This window comes from Acinonyx jubatus, chromosome C2, assembly GCF_027475565.1.
Source record: "Acinonyx jubatus isolate Ajub_Pintada_27869175 chromosome C2, VMU_Ajub_asm_v1.0, whole genome shotgun sequence".
Taxonomy (NCBI): domain Eukaryota; kingdom Metazoa; phylum Chordata; class Mammalia; order Carnivora; family Felidae; genus Acinonyx; species Acinonyx jubatus.
The window spans coordinates 144,137,004-144,151,703 of NC_069384.1; positions in this window are offsets into that span (position 1 = coordinate 144,137,004).

Sequence of the window (14,700 nt, forward strand, 5' to 3'; positions counted from 1 at the left end):
CTAGGTACTGATTTAACATGTCCCTAGATTCCATCATTATGCATTTCCTGGTTCAAGGTTTTTCTTTAGTTATACAAACGAGCATTCGGTGTTCTTAAGTCCAACTCTCTCATCTTAGAGAGAATGGACTTCTTGTCCAAAGGCATACCGATAGCTCATGAATAAACGGTTATAAGAACACAGAACTTTCAGGGCATTTTCCAAAGTTCTTCGGAGGATGATGACATAAAAGTCCACTGGCACTCATACTTTTGGTGGCCATGGTTGCATTTGGAACAAAGAAGAAGGTATCATTTAGCATTACGTGCAACATCAAAAAACATAAACTCTACTACCCAGTCTTAAACACAATGGGGTTTCTTTTTCTCACATGATACCAAACCCCAAAGTAGTTTTCCTGGGAGAGCAGAGTAAAGAACCCAAGTTCCTTCTAATTTTCTAGTTCACCTGCATATGCAAACTTTCTACTTTATATGTATATATCTGGACCCATGTGTGTGTTCCATGCAGGAAGAAGGATAAAAAAAACAAAGGTGAAAACATAGGCAGTAGTCTGCCCCCTTTAAATATGACAAAATAGCCTACCCAGGACCACTATCTATGCAATTCTGCTTTTTCCCATTGGTCAAAGTTGGGTCACAGGGTCATCCTTATTTGTAAAGAAGTTTGCATCAGGATCTTTATTTTTAAGTTTTTATCTGGAAATAATTATAGAGTCACAAGAAGTTGCACAAATACTGAGAGGTCCCAGTTAGCCATAACACTGCCTCCTCAGTGGTCACATCTTCCTTAACTGTAGCACATTATCAAAATCACTGACAGATGACATTTGACTAAAGTTTGACTCCATTAAGATTTCACCAGCTTTTTTTTCATGAACTTGGTTTTCATTTTTTATCTGTCTGTGTATGTGGTTCTGTGACATTTTATCTCAGATCCATATAACTATAGTCACAATCAAGACACAGAGCAGTTCCATAACACAAAAGAACTCCAAGACATGGGCCTTTTTAACTACATCCATTGCAGCCTTCAACAAAATGAGGGATCCTGCTAGGAAGGAAGAAGGGAAATGGATTTGGGGTAGGCAACAAGCAGTACCTGCCACAAAGGGCAGCTATTTTAAGGAGAGGTGTTTTCCATGATCTTGGAGATATGAATAGATTCCATCCACCCCCATCCTTCCTCCCAACACATACACTCCTTTTGTTCTTTAGAAATCTCTCAAACAAATGCCATACAATTTGATTTATCTCATGCAAGAGGTCTGTAATGATCCCATTGAGATGTGGAATTCATGGTTTCAAGAAACAGCAAATGTATGCCTGAGTTCAATACCACTAAAACCACCCAAGAGACCAATGAAAGAACAAAGGGTTTTTGTTGTTATTGTTCTAATGAGAATAATTCCTTGACATGGGACCAAAAGGCAATACGTATAGGAGAATGAAAAACTCAGAGGGTCTCAGATTGCATCCTGTTTGGACAGGGGTGCTGAGAGTAAGGGTGACCTCTTAAGTAGAGAGCCAACCATGATCTGCAGTTCAATTCCAGAATTTCTGGAATAAAATCCAGCAATTTGCTTACTATGGCACCTGTGGAACATTCCTTCTTGTTGTCTAGCATGAACTTTCTTAAAGTGACAATAATGAGGATAGATGAATACAAAGAAACATGTACAGAATATGCACATTCATAGTGGAAAAAATATATGTCCCAGAAAGTACAAATATATATAATAAAAGAGAATCATTTATTAATTCAACTCTGAATTTGCTCTGTCAAAACAAGGGCAACCTTGATCTGACATGGTTGATTTGTGATTATAAAAAAAGCAATCTCATGACATTCTAATGTCTTGTATAAGAGTTGTCCTCCCCACAGGTATTAGCCATTGAGCAGTCCACTGCCATCTCCGTTAATATAATTAGCAAGAGGTTGCTCAGACCCTGGGCAAAATGAGCCCAACCATTATCCCAAGTAATAAGACAGCTACAGGGAAAGCATTTCACCCTCCTGAGCACATCCTTTCAAAATGATGCCTTTTCCACAAGTTTTGAGGTAGTTATTGGCTTGATGATGGTTACAGTGGATGATACAAGACACCAGAGTAGGTAAGGACCAGTCTGGTCCATACTGCATTGCCATCGTAGTAGTCACACTATGAGGCAGCCAGCAAGGTAAGCAGAGGATGGGTGATGCCAGCATTGTGCACCAGCTCCCCCAAGACGAGTGAGGCAAGCTTCATTCCACTCTCTCCTTGGCTGCTTTGGGCCCCAGTTCTAGGACATACTCTCAATAGCTAAGACTGGGTGATACATTTTTTGTGTACTCATTTCCTTTCATGTTAGAGGCGAGTTTCAGAACCCAAAAGGTGTTAACAACCAGAGATGTGTACAGAGCTAGTAAAACCTCAAGTTGCAGGCGGTAAACGAGTAGCATCTGTAAGTGAAACAGATCAGTGTGTGACAGTAAGGGGTGGTGAGAACTGTGCCTAAGGGTAACATGAATATACTACCCAAACACATTTAAATTCACACACACACACACACCCATAAAAAACAAAGAAAACATGAACAAACACAACATTATGCTTGCTGGACAGCGTGGAGGACAAATCCAGTATGGGATCTTCCACCAAGAGACTTCTAGCAAGTAGAAGACCAACCTAAGACTGGTTGTATTCTTTCACAACTCTGCACTTTTCCTTTATTACATAGCTAAAGTCCAAGTTTCTGTCTTTGCTATGGTGTCTTCCACTTGAAGGCATTTTTACAATGGGTTCAACTATAATATTTTATCTCAGTCTCTAACACAGGTGATCCACTTTTCACCTGACCTGCAAAGCCTGTAAACTGGCACGCTGACTAGTATTGCATTTTAGACACCAAGCATTGATCTCTGGTGGCATCAGATAGCTTCATGTAGGTAACAGATGTCTAAGCGCATAGTTGCCAAGTTCTGAGAGCTTGCATTCTCTTGTGGCCCAATCCACAGAGGAGAAAGTAGAGATGGCCAATCTTAAAATCGGGAACTCCTGTGTATGTTTTATGGGACAAAATCGGTTGTATTGATACTAAGTAAATATTAGGTGATGAATACTCAATGGTTTCTATGGTCAAAAGTCCCCAAATACAAATATTTTCCTAAAAGTGTTTGAAATATCATTTCATTGAACAGCACTTGTGAGACTAAAGAAGGAAGTGGTCACCTGCAATGATGTAGTGGCACATATCCCAGGTTGGACCAGGAGGGTGTATACTTGATGTGATAGATTAAAGTTGACAGCAAGGATGTGGAGTCTGAGCCCTTTCCCTTGAATCTATATGGAACTCTATGTTTGTTTGCATAACAGAATGCAGAGAATTTATATTCTGGAACTTCTAGGGTTACGTCTTAAGATATCTTATGACGTCTGGCTACTCCTGAGTTCTATCCTTTTAAAACGAACTGGTAATTCAGTAAGTAAAATATTTCTCTGAGTTCTGTGAGCTGCTCCACCAATTTAATTGAACCCAAGGAGAGGGTTCGATTATAGCTAGTGGTCAGTCAGAGCAAAAGGAACAACCTGGACTCATTGTTATTGTGGGGGAAAGAGCGCCAGTCTTAAAGGACTGAGTCCTTAACCTGTGGGATCTGACATTATCTCCAGGTAGATAGTGTCAACGTGGAGTTGAATTGTGAGACACCCAGCTGGTGCCCGAGAACTGCTCCATGGGAGAAAACCCCACTGTCCACTTTGGAATTGAGTGTGGAGCACTTTACGTGCTCTAGTTCAAGGCCCTATGTAGGATCAGAGCAAACATTTGCATTGTAATTACTGTTGCCAGGCACAGTAACACGCACACTTCTTGCAAAATATCTATGAACTAAGTGTTATTATTATCATCCCACAGAAAAATTACATAACTTGTCCATGGACACTCAGCTAGGAAGGCGGCAAAGCTAGGATTCAACGTCAGGCAACCTGACTTCAGAGTCTGTGCTCCTGGAGCACTAAAATCACAACACTCTCTTTAAAAAATTAGATTCCTTTTATTCAAACCAAGCAAACTATCCTAGTGTGCTCCATCGATCCTTGTTAGGTGGTCTATTTAGGCAGGCTACTTATTCTTTGCTTCACTTTGGGCAGTACGGACAAGCTGCACGAAGGACCACTCAGCCTGGTGTGATGCCACTGGAGAATGTTAAGGAATGCCACACCACAGAACCTGATCACATTACACAATGCTCTATTTATAAGGATCCCCAGGAAAAAAAAAATCTTTCCTGACATTACGGTCAGGAATAGTTACAATTGTTCTGAACAATTGGTTCGCTTTGAATAACTACTATTTGGTTTAAAAACAAATATATGGCCCTACTACTGAGGACCTCAGGTTATGCATTTTTCTATCTTCCTCCACCCAGGGGTTATTTTGTGCTCTAACCTTTGCTCCCTAGATTCTGTGCTAATTCCTTACGTTAATGTGCCCGTAATTTGTGAATACTTGTATGTTTTTCTAAGCACGTTTTATTTTATTTTATTTTTAAAAGGTTATTTACTCATTTTGAGAGAGAGAGAGAGAGAGAGAGAGCGAGAGAGCAGGGGAGGAACAGAGGGAGAGGGAGAGAAAGAATCCCAAGCAGGCTCAGTGCTGTCAACAGATCCCGACACGGGGCTCGATCTCACGAACTGCAATATGATGACCGGAGCCAAAATCAAGAGTTGAATGCTTAATCGACTGAGCCACCCAGGCGCCCCTAAACACATTTTCGAGTAAGACAAGCTATCAATCAATTAATAAAATCATGTGTACGAAGATAGTTTTGAGGTCTTGTGCAGCAGAATTTAACTCTGCATATCCTGATCTTGACTCTGAAGTATGGGTGTATATGCAAATTATACCATTGGTCACCCCACTGGAAATTCTAGAATATTACTAAAAGAAAGTTCCTGGGAAAATATTCCACTAAGAGAAGACGGGCCAGAGAAGAAGAAAGAGATTTGTTGAAGATGGCATCAGTGAGAATGCTCTCAGGTAAAAGAAACAAAAATACTAAACTATAAGGAGATATACAATTTAAGCACAGCAATTTTTATTTAACAAGAAGTCTAGGGGTGCCTGGGTGGTTCAGTCGGTTGAGCGTCCGACTTCAGCTTAGGTCATAATCTCGCAGTCCATGAGTTCGAGCCCCGCGTCCAGCCCTGTGCGGACAACCTCAGAGCCTGGAGCCTGCTTCAGATTCTGTGTCTCCCTCTCTCTCTCTCTGCCCCTCCCCTGCTCACATTCTGTCTCTGTCTCTCTCTCAAAAATAAATTAACATTAAAAGTTAAAATACACATATTAAAAAAAAAAGAAGTCTGGAGGCAGCCCCTTTCAGGGTTCCTTCATTAGCTCTGCCATGACAGTATGGATGACTGGGGTCTGCCACGCATTCTCTTGGACTCCACCCTGGATGGTAAGGCAGTTGTTGCCACTTCCTCCAGGGCTCCTTCGCCTGACTGCTTCCAAAGGCAGGACACAGAGGCCAGGCAGGGTGGTAAGCAAGCTCTCCATAGACACTCTTCTGCTTTCATCACGGAGGAAAAATCCTTCTTAGAAGGACTCCAGAAGACTACCCTTACATCACCCTGTTCAAAACTATGTGACAGGGCTGTTCTTGGCTGCAGGGGAAGCTGGGAAAGGCAACATTGAGTTTTTATCCTTTATAGTAGAAAGCAGAAAAGCAAAAATGGGGCTGGGAACAGTCTTGAAGCAGACAAATATTGCTGTCTGCCATGAAAATTCAATAATAAAAAAAACCACTGGGGATATAAAATATTTAATAATGTTGATGGCCTGCACAACAGCCAATCAGAAGAGAGGATGGCCTTGAACAGCTGGTTAGACCGTAGCAAGGGCTGCCGTTTACATATTAGTCTTGATTACATACAAATCCCCCAAAACATTGGTGAAATTCTCACAAGAATGTTCATGTCAACTTTGTAGTTCTTCCCAGGAAGGAAATACAAGAGCTTTTGTTTAATCGGGCTTTGAGGAGAGAGGTGTGCTGGTAGTCAGCAGTCCATAGGGAGACTTTCAGGGGTTCCTCTTCAGGTTGGAGGGCAGGTCAAGGCCACAGGTCCCTCAAATGACCACCTGCCTTTGTCAGAGCGGCTCTGTGTTTGTTCTGTTTCTGTACTGAGTTTAAAAAGCAGTTAGCTGCTCGCAAAATGTCTGATAAACAGGGGTAATTTGTGGCAGCTGTAGTGTAGGGTTTCCCAAAAAGTGATCTGGATCAGAATCCCCTAGGCATGCTTGTCTAAAATTCATTTTCCTAGATCTTATTCCAGACCCATAAATTAGATATTCTGATTCATTGATTTGGGGTAGGGCCCAAGTGTCTGGATCTGAAGCAAGATCTAAAACTGGAAAGCCACCAGGATCCCCTAGACCCAAAACCGCCCTAAAAAGTCACCTATTTCAATAATTAAAGATGTGAGCAAAGATTAAGTTACAAGGATGATTATCCCTGCTTGTCTTTAATGGTGATTTTTTTTTCTTTTCTAAATTCTTGTTTGACATTCAGCCTTGAAATGCTCATACAGATTCTGAAATTACATTTCTGGTTTCTCTTGGCTTGTGTCTACGTAGGCGAAGTAAAAAGTGAGATATTCATTGGAAGTGTTATATATAAATCACTTCTTGGTCCCTGCCGGGAATGCTTTGTTCCTTTCATCAATTGGGCAATATTTTAGAATAATTGTTTCAAATGACTGATGTAAGCTTTTTTTTTTCCAGGAGTTAAATAAAAACAGGCAAGGACAGACACATGCAAGAAGTACCTTGCAAATCGTAGAAATTCAGGTACTCTGGTATTAGATCACGCAGGGTGAGATTAAATTTCAAGCCCGGAGACTTTCATTTCAGTGCTATTCCTGTGATTGCAAAGCATCCTCAAGCATTCCTTTGCAGTAATAATTACCCTTTCAGTTAATGCAATTGTTCCTAAGAATTAAACAGAAAGGCCCTAAGAAAATTACGGGTTTTTTTGTGTATCACAATAGGAAAGGATAAACTGTAGATTAATTAAATGCTCTTGCTTCTGTTTCTACGTGGCTTTGGTTTTTCAATTCAGAGTTAAAGCTTATGCTCTTGCACTGAAAAGCCTGTTTATAAGATCATTTTTAATCCTCTTCTGAAAAGGTTTAATTTGTAATGGAGTATGCTCTCTCCTCTACTTTAATTGTTCACAACAAACAATGCAAATGAAAATGTCTTTTATGGCATGGAAAACTGGGGATAAGAGAATTCTCACACATTAGCTTTCAATATGTTTTCATAAATTCTCCGGAAATGGTATTATATTTGAATAAGGGCCCTCTCCCATTACAATGGAAACATTGAACAAAAGAATGAGAGCACGGGTTTCTGTCCCAGAGGTAAGCCCACCAGGACCCAACATGATAATAAAGAGCAATAGTTTTGATTAATGACTCTAGTGAGTAATAGTTCTGTTCAGGTTTTATTTCCCCTGCCTTTGCTCTCTCCTGGTCCCCCTGCTTCCCTTTCTTTCTCCTTCATTTCAGTGACTTCTCATCTCTCGTTCATCTTTTAGGGTCCTTTGTAGGATTTCTTTAAAATAACATTTTGTGTATTTTAGAAAAATACCAAAGCAATAAGAGAAGAAGAACTGAAACCAGCAATGAGCCGCAGTAAATTGCAAGGAAAAAAAAAAGTGTCCCTAATAACTAAGTGTTCAAACGATTTAAGCTGGAAATGTTAGCACGCGCACACACACGCGCACACGAAGAGTACAAAAAAAAAGCGTACTGGAAAAATAGATCTTACTCAATTTATCCTTTCGAAAAGCACATGACCTCATCATTCACCACTAAAATAAAGAGGCTTCTTAGCATGAAAAGATTCTGTACCTTCATTTTGTCTAGTGTGGGAGTTTTCATTTGTTTCATTTCCATTTCAGTTTGTATTTGTATCTTAATAGAAAAAGTCAACCTGATCCCAAGCGGACCTCAAAGCCATGATGCAGAATGGAGACCATTGATAAAAGGTAATCCCCTTTTCTCCCAGCCTGGTGGATGAGATCTGGATGGATTAAATAGATTTGGACCAAACCAACAACGTAGTCATTGATTTATGAAAGTCCCAGCTGTGAGCTTGGCATCAGACCAGAAACCATTTTTTGGATGCCCTACTCAGGAAGGACAGCCAAACCTCTTCTTTGCCAGCAAGGTAGAATCATTAAAGAATCCAAGGATCAGAACACTCACAAAGTTTGGAGACCATAAACTGGCCTTCAGATATATGTTGTTTGGGTTTTAAATATTTTTAATGCATTTCCAGTGTTTAAAAATGATTTAACATAGAAAAGCAAGATAACCAAACTTTTGGGGAGAAGCATAAATATCTGGCAACACTGTACCTGCATGTGGCGGTGACTGGCAAGAACGAGGGAGGCGCTACCCCCTTTGGACGGAATGTGGGAGCTCTGGTTTCCAGCCTCCACTTGTCTCTCTTGCTTGTGCCTGGCCCTCTTCGCTCACATTGTTGACTTCCCGGCCTCTGTGGCCGTCTAAGCGTGTGTCCCCTGATGCAGTCCAATACCTGCACTCTTTCAGATGAGCAGACACAGTCGTAAGAACGGCGGAAGTCAGCTGACCCCTCAGTGGGGTAATGATGAACAGAACTCCGAGGGTCAGACTCCCCTGCGCTGAGAAGGAGATGTGGTATCATTCCAGACACAAGAATCCCAGAGAGAGAATCCCAGAGGTCAGGATGTGTGGGCAGATTTCCTTACCTGGATATGCTTCTGCTGTCTCCCAGTAAACTGGGAGTCACATACCAGAGATTAGAGGCTTACTGTTACTGTTATGAACTACATGCTTGTTCTTACCGGAAAGGCCAGGCCCAATTCCCAGGGCCTGATTAGACATGCGATAGCTCTCCCATCTAACAAAGATTGCACAAGAGCACAAGATCGTGCTAAGGGTAGGTCTGGGAGTGGCTGGCCCCCACTGTGGTCAAGAGACTCTAGGCACTGCCTGTAGACAATGCTAAAAAAAATAATAAAATTGACTAAAAGTCAGCCTACATTTTATTAATACCATGCACTTGCAAATCTGAACCATGTCGGTTACATAGAGCTGTTCCTCCCTAAAAAAATATGTTGTTGGTTAACTGCTAAACAATCACTGTGGTTATCATTGAAGCTTGAAAATATATATGTAAGCAGAAAATTAACATATTTCAGTATAGCTACGTGACACTCAGAGAATTCTCAGTGAGACAGCCTGACCCACAACACCTAGACCTGGCTATATATGAATTCCCTCTGAGAGTAAATGAGTAACGGTTTGAAATCCTTTGAGCTGTTACTTTCAGGCTAAGTTCCTGTACTACGCATTCCTGTATTTAAAGGGTGACTTGGAAATGAATAATGATGGCACGATGATTGCAAAGACGAGAAACAGAACTTGAGTGACAAATTCATTGCATCATGTTTTAATGTCTGTTTATAATTTTTCAGCTACAGAGGCATTTGCTTAAAGCCCCTAGAATCAATCACACTATCTTGAAGACACAAATCTATGGGTAGATGCATTTTGGAGGATTTATTATAAAGTGGAGTTTTTAAGGTCTCTGCCAAATTTATCCTTACATTTAAAGTATTTCAGAATTATTTCCACATATGTTGCTTAACATAAAAACAACTCTTGGAAATTAAAATTAATAAAGTATGTTTTCTCATCAACTGCAAATAAAATAGATTGAAAACTCTAGGTATACTCTTTTTTTTCCAGGAATATGTGAAGAAGATTAATTTTGGTGAGGCCATCAACAAATCGCAAGAAACGAAGCCTCAAAAACGAACTGTGATGTTATTCATTACTCTGGGTGAACCCTATTATGGTATACATTCTCCTCTTTGAAGATTGCATTAATGCACTTAAAAAGTAATAATCTATTACTCTGCGCTTCTTTGAAGCCATTATTATTATGAATCCTTTTACTTCAGAATAACACTAAAAATAATTTTATCTAATGAAGAGTGGTGGTGTTAAAAAAGGATAAGCTCCAGGTGACAATTATGCTAGGCCTTTCACCTTGTGAAGTACCATGCTTCACCTTTACCCCAAACTAGATTCCTGTGACTTATCAGATGTGGGCAGCAGGTTTTCACCTGGCCACCATCTGGGTGGAGTTTAGTGGCGGTTTATTATCTATCATAGAATTCTCTGCACTATGATATTTTCCTAGAGGCCCCACTCCTAAAGAGTCAGGGAGTTATTCACTCTTCAGTTGATGCCGTTGTACTTTGCCCACAAAAAAACATGTCATAAATAAATGTTTGCCTGACTGTCTCCTCCAAGTAGGCAAGAGCTCTGTTATAACATAGGGAATGTGCATTAATTATACTATTCCTACTACATTTCAGGTGCCTACAAACACCATTGGATGGCTGGATGGATGGATGGATAAATGGTGCTCTCATCTAAGAACAATGCTTTGTGAATACATGAGATGCACATTTCTACTAAATTAAACATATAAATTTTAAAGGAGCTGTACATTTCCTTGAAGAGCATACTTTAACCCTGATATAATTGATAGACTTTAAAACCACACCTCACTTGTGTTAAGTGTCAGGAAATCTGAATGAATTCTTTGGAAACCCTTCAATGGCCAATAGCCAGTCAATGATATCATGACAACCTAGTATAGTACAGTTTCTAAAACTTCAGCTTCATGGCATACCACTTCATATTTTTGCCTAAGCTATTTTATATAATTTTGCCATGATTTTGTGAATATTTTAACCACATGCCCCTTTTTAACGTCAATAAATATCTTAAGAAAGAAATAAGAAATAGCAGGTAAATATCTGAGCTTTATGTGTCTGTTATGTTACTTTCTTAGTGCACACTGAAATCAACAAATAACTATTGCACTATATTATGTCCATCCTAGAACCATCTAAAATAACCTTGTAAATACCATGGGAAACACTGGCACAGTGGAACGAACATAGACTTTCAGAGAAGATGAATCTGCATTCAAGTCAGAGCTTTGCCATTTCCCAGGTAACTTAACCTCTTTAAAAGCCAATTTTTTATGTAAATATAGAGATATGGACAGCGACCTCTGGGAACCGTGAAGATTAAATGACATAACATATGCAAAGCACCTAATCAGAGCCTTCCATACATGATTGAAATGCTCTGTGGTATCTGCTAAAATGGCATTGACATTTCACCTTTTAAACAGTCTTCTTTTTGCCTTTTCCCACTCTCTCTGAAAACGTGTTGACCACTCTTACTCTTTTTTTTTTAAGTTTATTTATTTATTTTGAGAGAAAGAGAGAGAGAGAGAGACGCAGAGCACAAGCAGGGGAGGGGCAGAGAGGAGAGACAGAATCCCAAGCAGGATCCAGCTGTCAGCACAAAGCCTGACACAGGGCTCGAACTCACAAACTGTGAGATCATGACCTGAGCTGAGACCAAGAGTCAGATGCTTAACTGACAAAGCCACCCAGGTGCCCCAACCATTCTTATCCTAAATATGGCCCCACTGAACCAAAGTGGCCCAATTTTATATAAAGCAAGCATCAGCCATAACAGTCACACTGAATACAAGTAAATAGGAAAAAATATGTAGATAAAGCTGGACAATCAATTCTCAGGGAGCAAGAGTACAAATGGAGAATTCTGCAGGCACTGCTGCCATTGGCTGCCTGCTACCTCAGAAATACCACATAGGCTCTCTGGGCCTTCGTCTCTTTATCTAATAAAATTGAGAGAGTAAATTCTTCTTCCATCTCAAACATCAGTTGGTATCCCTTTGCTTTCTTGTTCTCTCTCGTAACTGTTCTTATTCTTACTATGAGAGCCTACATAGAGCGAAGTGCACTGAGAAAGTATAAAGACCTTGTACTGGGGTTTCAAGAAAGAATTTTTCAAGTTCAAACAAGTTTTAACTTAAGGTCCCTTAACCCCTCTCCTATTGAACCATCAACCCAGGCCCTTATCAGGGTGTTCCAATCCCCCCTCCCTTTTTCACCCAGGTGGCACCCACTTGCTTTTATTTATTCTCATCTTGTTGAGGGACTTGCACTCTCAGAGAGAAAGTAGGTTAAAATCAAGAGCAGAAATCAATAGCTGGAATTTGAACCGTGGACAGGAATTTTAGTTTACGGTTTTTTTTTTCCCAGGGAGAGAAAAGTGCTTAGAGTTTTGATTGTATGGTACAGGCTTCCAAAGCATTTAATTAAGATGTCTGAGGCAGATAATAACAAATGTGAGGGATTCAGCTCTCCAAATGATCATCCTGCAGACAGCCTGGAAACAAACAAGCCCTGAAGCAAGAGGACATGTTTCTCTTTCTGCCCCTTCGTCCTGTGGACTCAGCAGGCTGGCCACACATGTGCCCTCCTCAGAGGTCAGCTTGAGACAGATGTGGTGGTGAGAAGAACAAAGATTCTGCCTTAAGGCAGATCTGAGTTCGAATCCTAGATCTGACACTATCGATGGTGGGACCAAAAGTTACTGAAGTTCTCTCTTAATTGCCACCTATAAAAAATGGGATTGTGCAGGGGTTTGTGGAGCCAACTAAGAAACCCTTCTGATTATTTTTTACTGCATCACTCACCACTCCAGAATGTAATGGTGTATCCATGACTGTGTTATTTTGCTTATGAATTGTATGGGTCAGGAACACAAATAGGGTATAGCCGATATGGCTTGTCTGTGCCGCACCGTCTAGAACCTTGGCTGGGGAAGGTTCACCTGGCTGGGGTTGACTTGAGTAGATGGGCTGAAATTATCTAAAGAATTCTTCACTTACATGTCTGGTGCCTGAGCCTGGATGAGTCAAATGCCTGCATTCGGGGCGTCTACCTGTGATTTCTCCTCAAGGCTTCACTGTCGTGGTGACCACAAGGTGATCAGATTTCCTACAAGGTATCCCAGAATTCGGACAGCAAATGTTACAGCAAACCAGGGGGAAGCTAAGTGGCCTTTTATGGCCTAGCACAAATAGATATCATATTTATTGCTATATTTAAAAGTTGCTATATTTAAACATATCAGGCCCAATACCTGGAACATTATTGGAGATGTAGAAGTATTCTAGAAGAGAATGCCTCCAAATCAATTTCCTATTGTAATAGCACTCTAATAAAGATATAAAATATATTAAGTATATCCTTCATAAGACTTTTATATTCATTAGTTCATTATGTCACATTATCCCTATCAAAGTAGGAGAAATATATATATATATAAAGCTGTAGTCATCAAGACAGTATGGTACTGGAACAAAAACAGACACATAGATCAACAGATCAAAATAGAAAACCCAGAAATGGACCCGAAACTATATATTCAACTAATCTTCAACAGAGCAGGAAAGAACACCTGGTAGAAAAGGGACAGTCTCTTCAACAAATGGTGTTGGGAAAATTGGATGGTAACATGCAGAAGAATTAAACTGGACCACTTTTTTACACCATACACAAAAATAAATTCCAAATGCATGAAAAACCTAAAGGTGAGACGGGAAATCTTCAAAATCCTAGAGGAGAACACAGGCAGCCACCTCTGACTTAAGCCGTACAACTTCTTACTAGACACATTGATGGAGGCAAGGGAAACAAAAGCAAACATGAATTCTTGGGACTTTATCAAGATAAAAAGAGTATGTACAGTGAAGGAAACACGCAGCAAAACTAAAAGCATCCTACGGAATAGGAGAAGATATTTGCAAATGACATATCTGATAAAGGGTTAGTAACCAAAATCTCCAAAGAACTTTTCAAACTCAACACCCAAAAAACAAACAATCCAGTTAAGAAATGAGAAGAAGACATGAATAGACATTTTTTCCAAAGGAGACAACCAAATGGCTAACAGGCACTTGAAAAAGATGCTCAATATCACTCATCATGAGAGGGGCGCCTGGGTGGCTCAGTCGGTTAAGCGGCCGACTTCGGCTCAGGTCACGATCTTGCGGTCTGTGAGTTCGAGCCCTGCATCAGGCTCTGGGCTGATGGCTCAGAGCCTGGAGCCTGCTTCCGATTCTCTGTCTCCCTCTCTCTCTGCCCCTCCCCCGTTCATGCTCTGTCTCTCTCTGTCTCAAAAATAAAAAAAAAACATTAAAGAAAAAAAAATTTTTTTTTAAATATCACTCATCATGAGGGAAATACAAATCAAAACCATGATGAGATACCACCCACACCTGTCAGAATGGCTAAAATTAACACCACAGGAAGCAACAGATGTTTGTGAGCATGTGGGGAAAGGGGAACCCTCTTACACTGTTGGTGGAAATGCAAACAGGTGCACTAGAAAACAGTATGGAGTTTCCTCAAAAAGTTAAAAATAGGACCACCTTATGATTCAGCAGTTGCACTACTAGGTATTTACCCAGAGGATACACAAATACAGATTCAAAGGGGCACATGTACCCCAATGTTTATAGCAGCATTATCAACAATAGCCAAACTATGGAAATAAATTTATATAGATATATGTATATACATACATATATTCAATGCAGTATTACTCGGCCTTCAAAAAGAACAAAATCTGGGCACCTGGGTGGCTCAGCCAGTTAAGCATCTGACTCTTGATTTTGGCTCAGGTAATGATCTCATGGTTCATAGGATCAATCCCCTCATTGGGCTCTGCACTGACAGTGCAGAGCCTGCTTGGGATTCTCT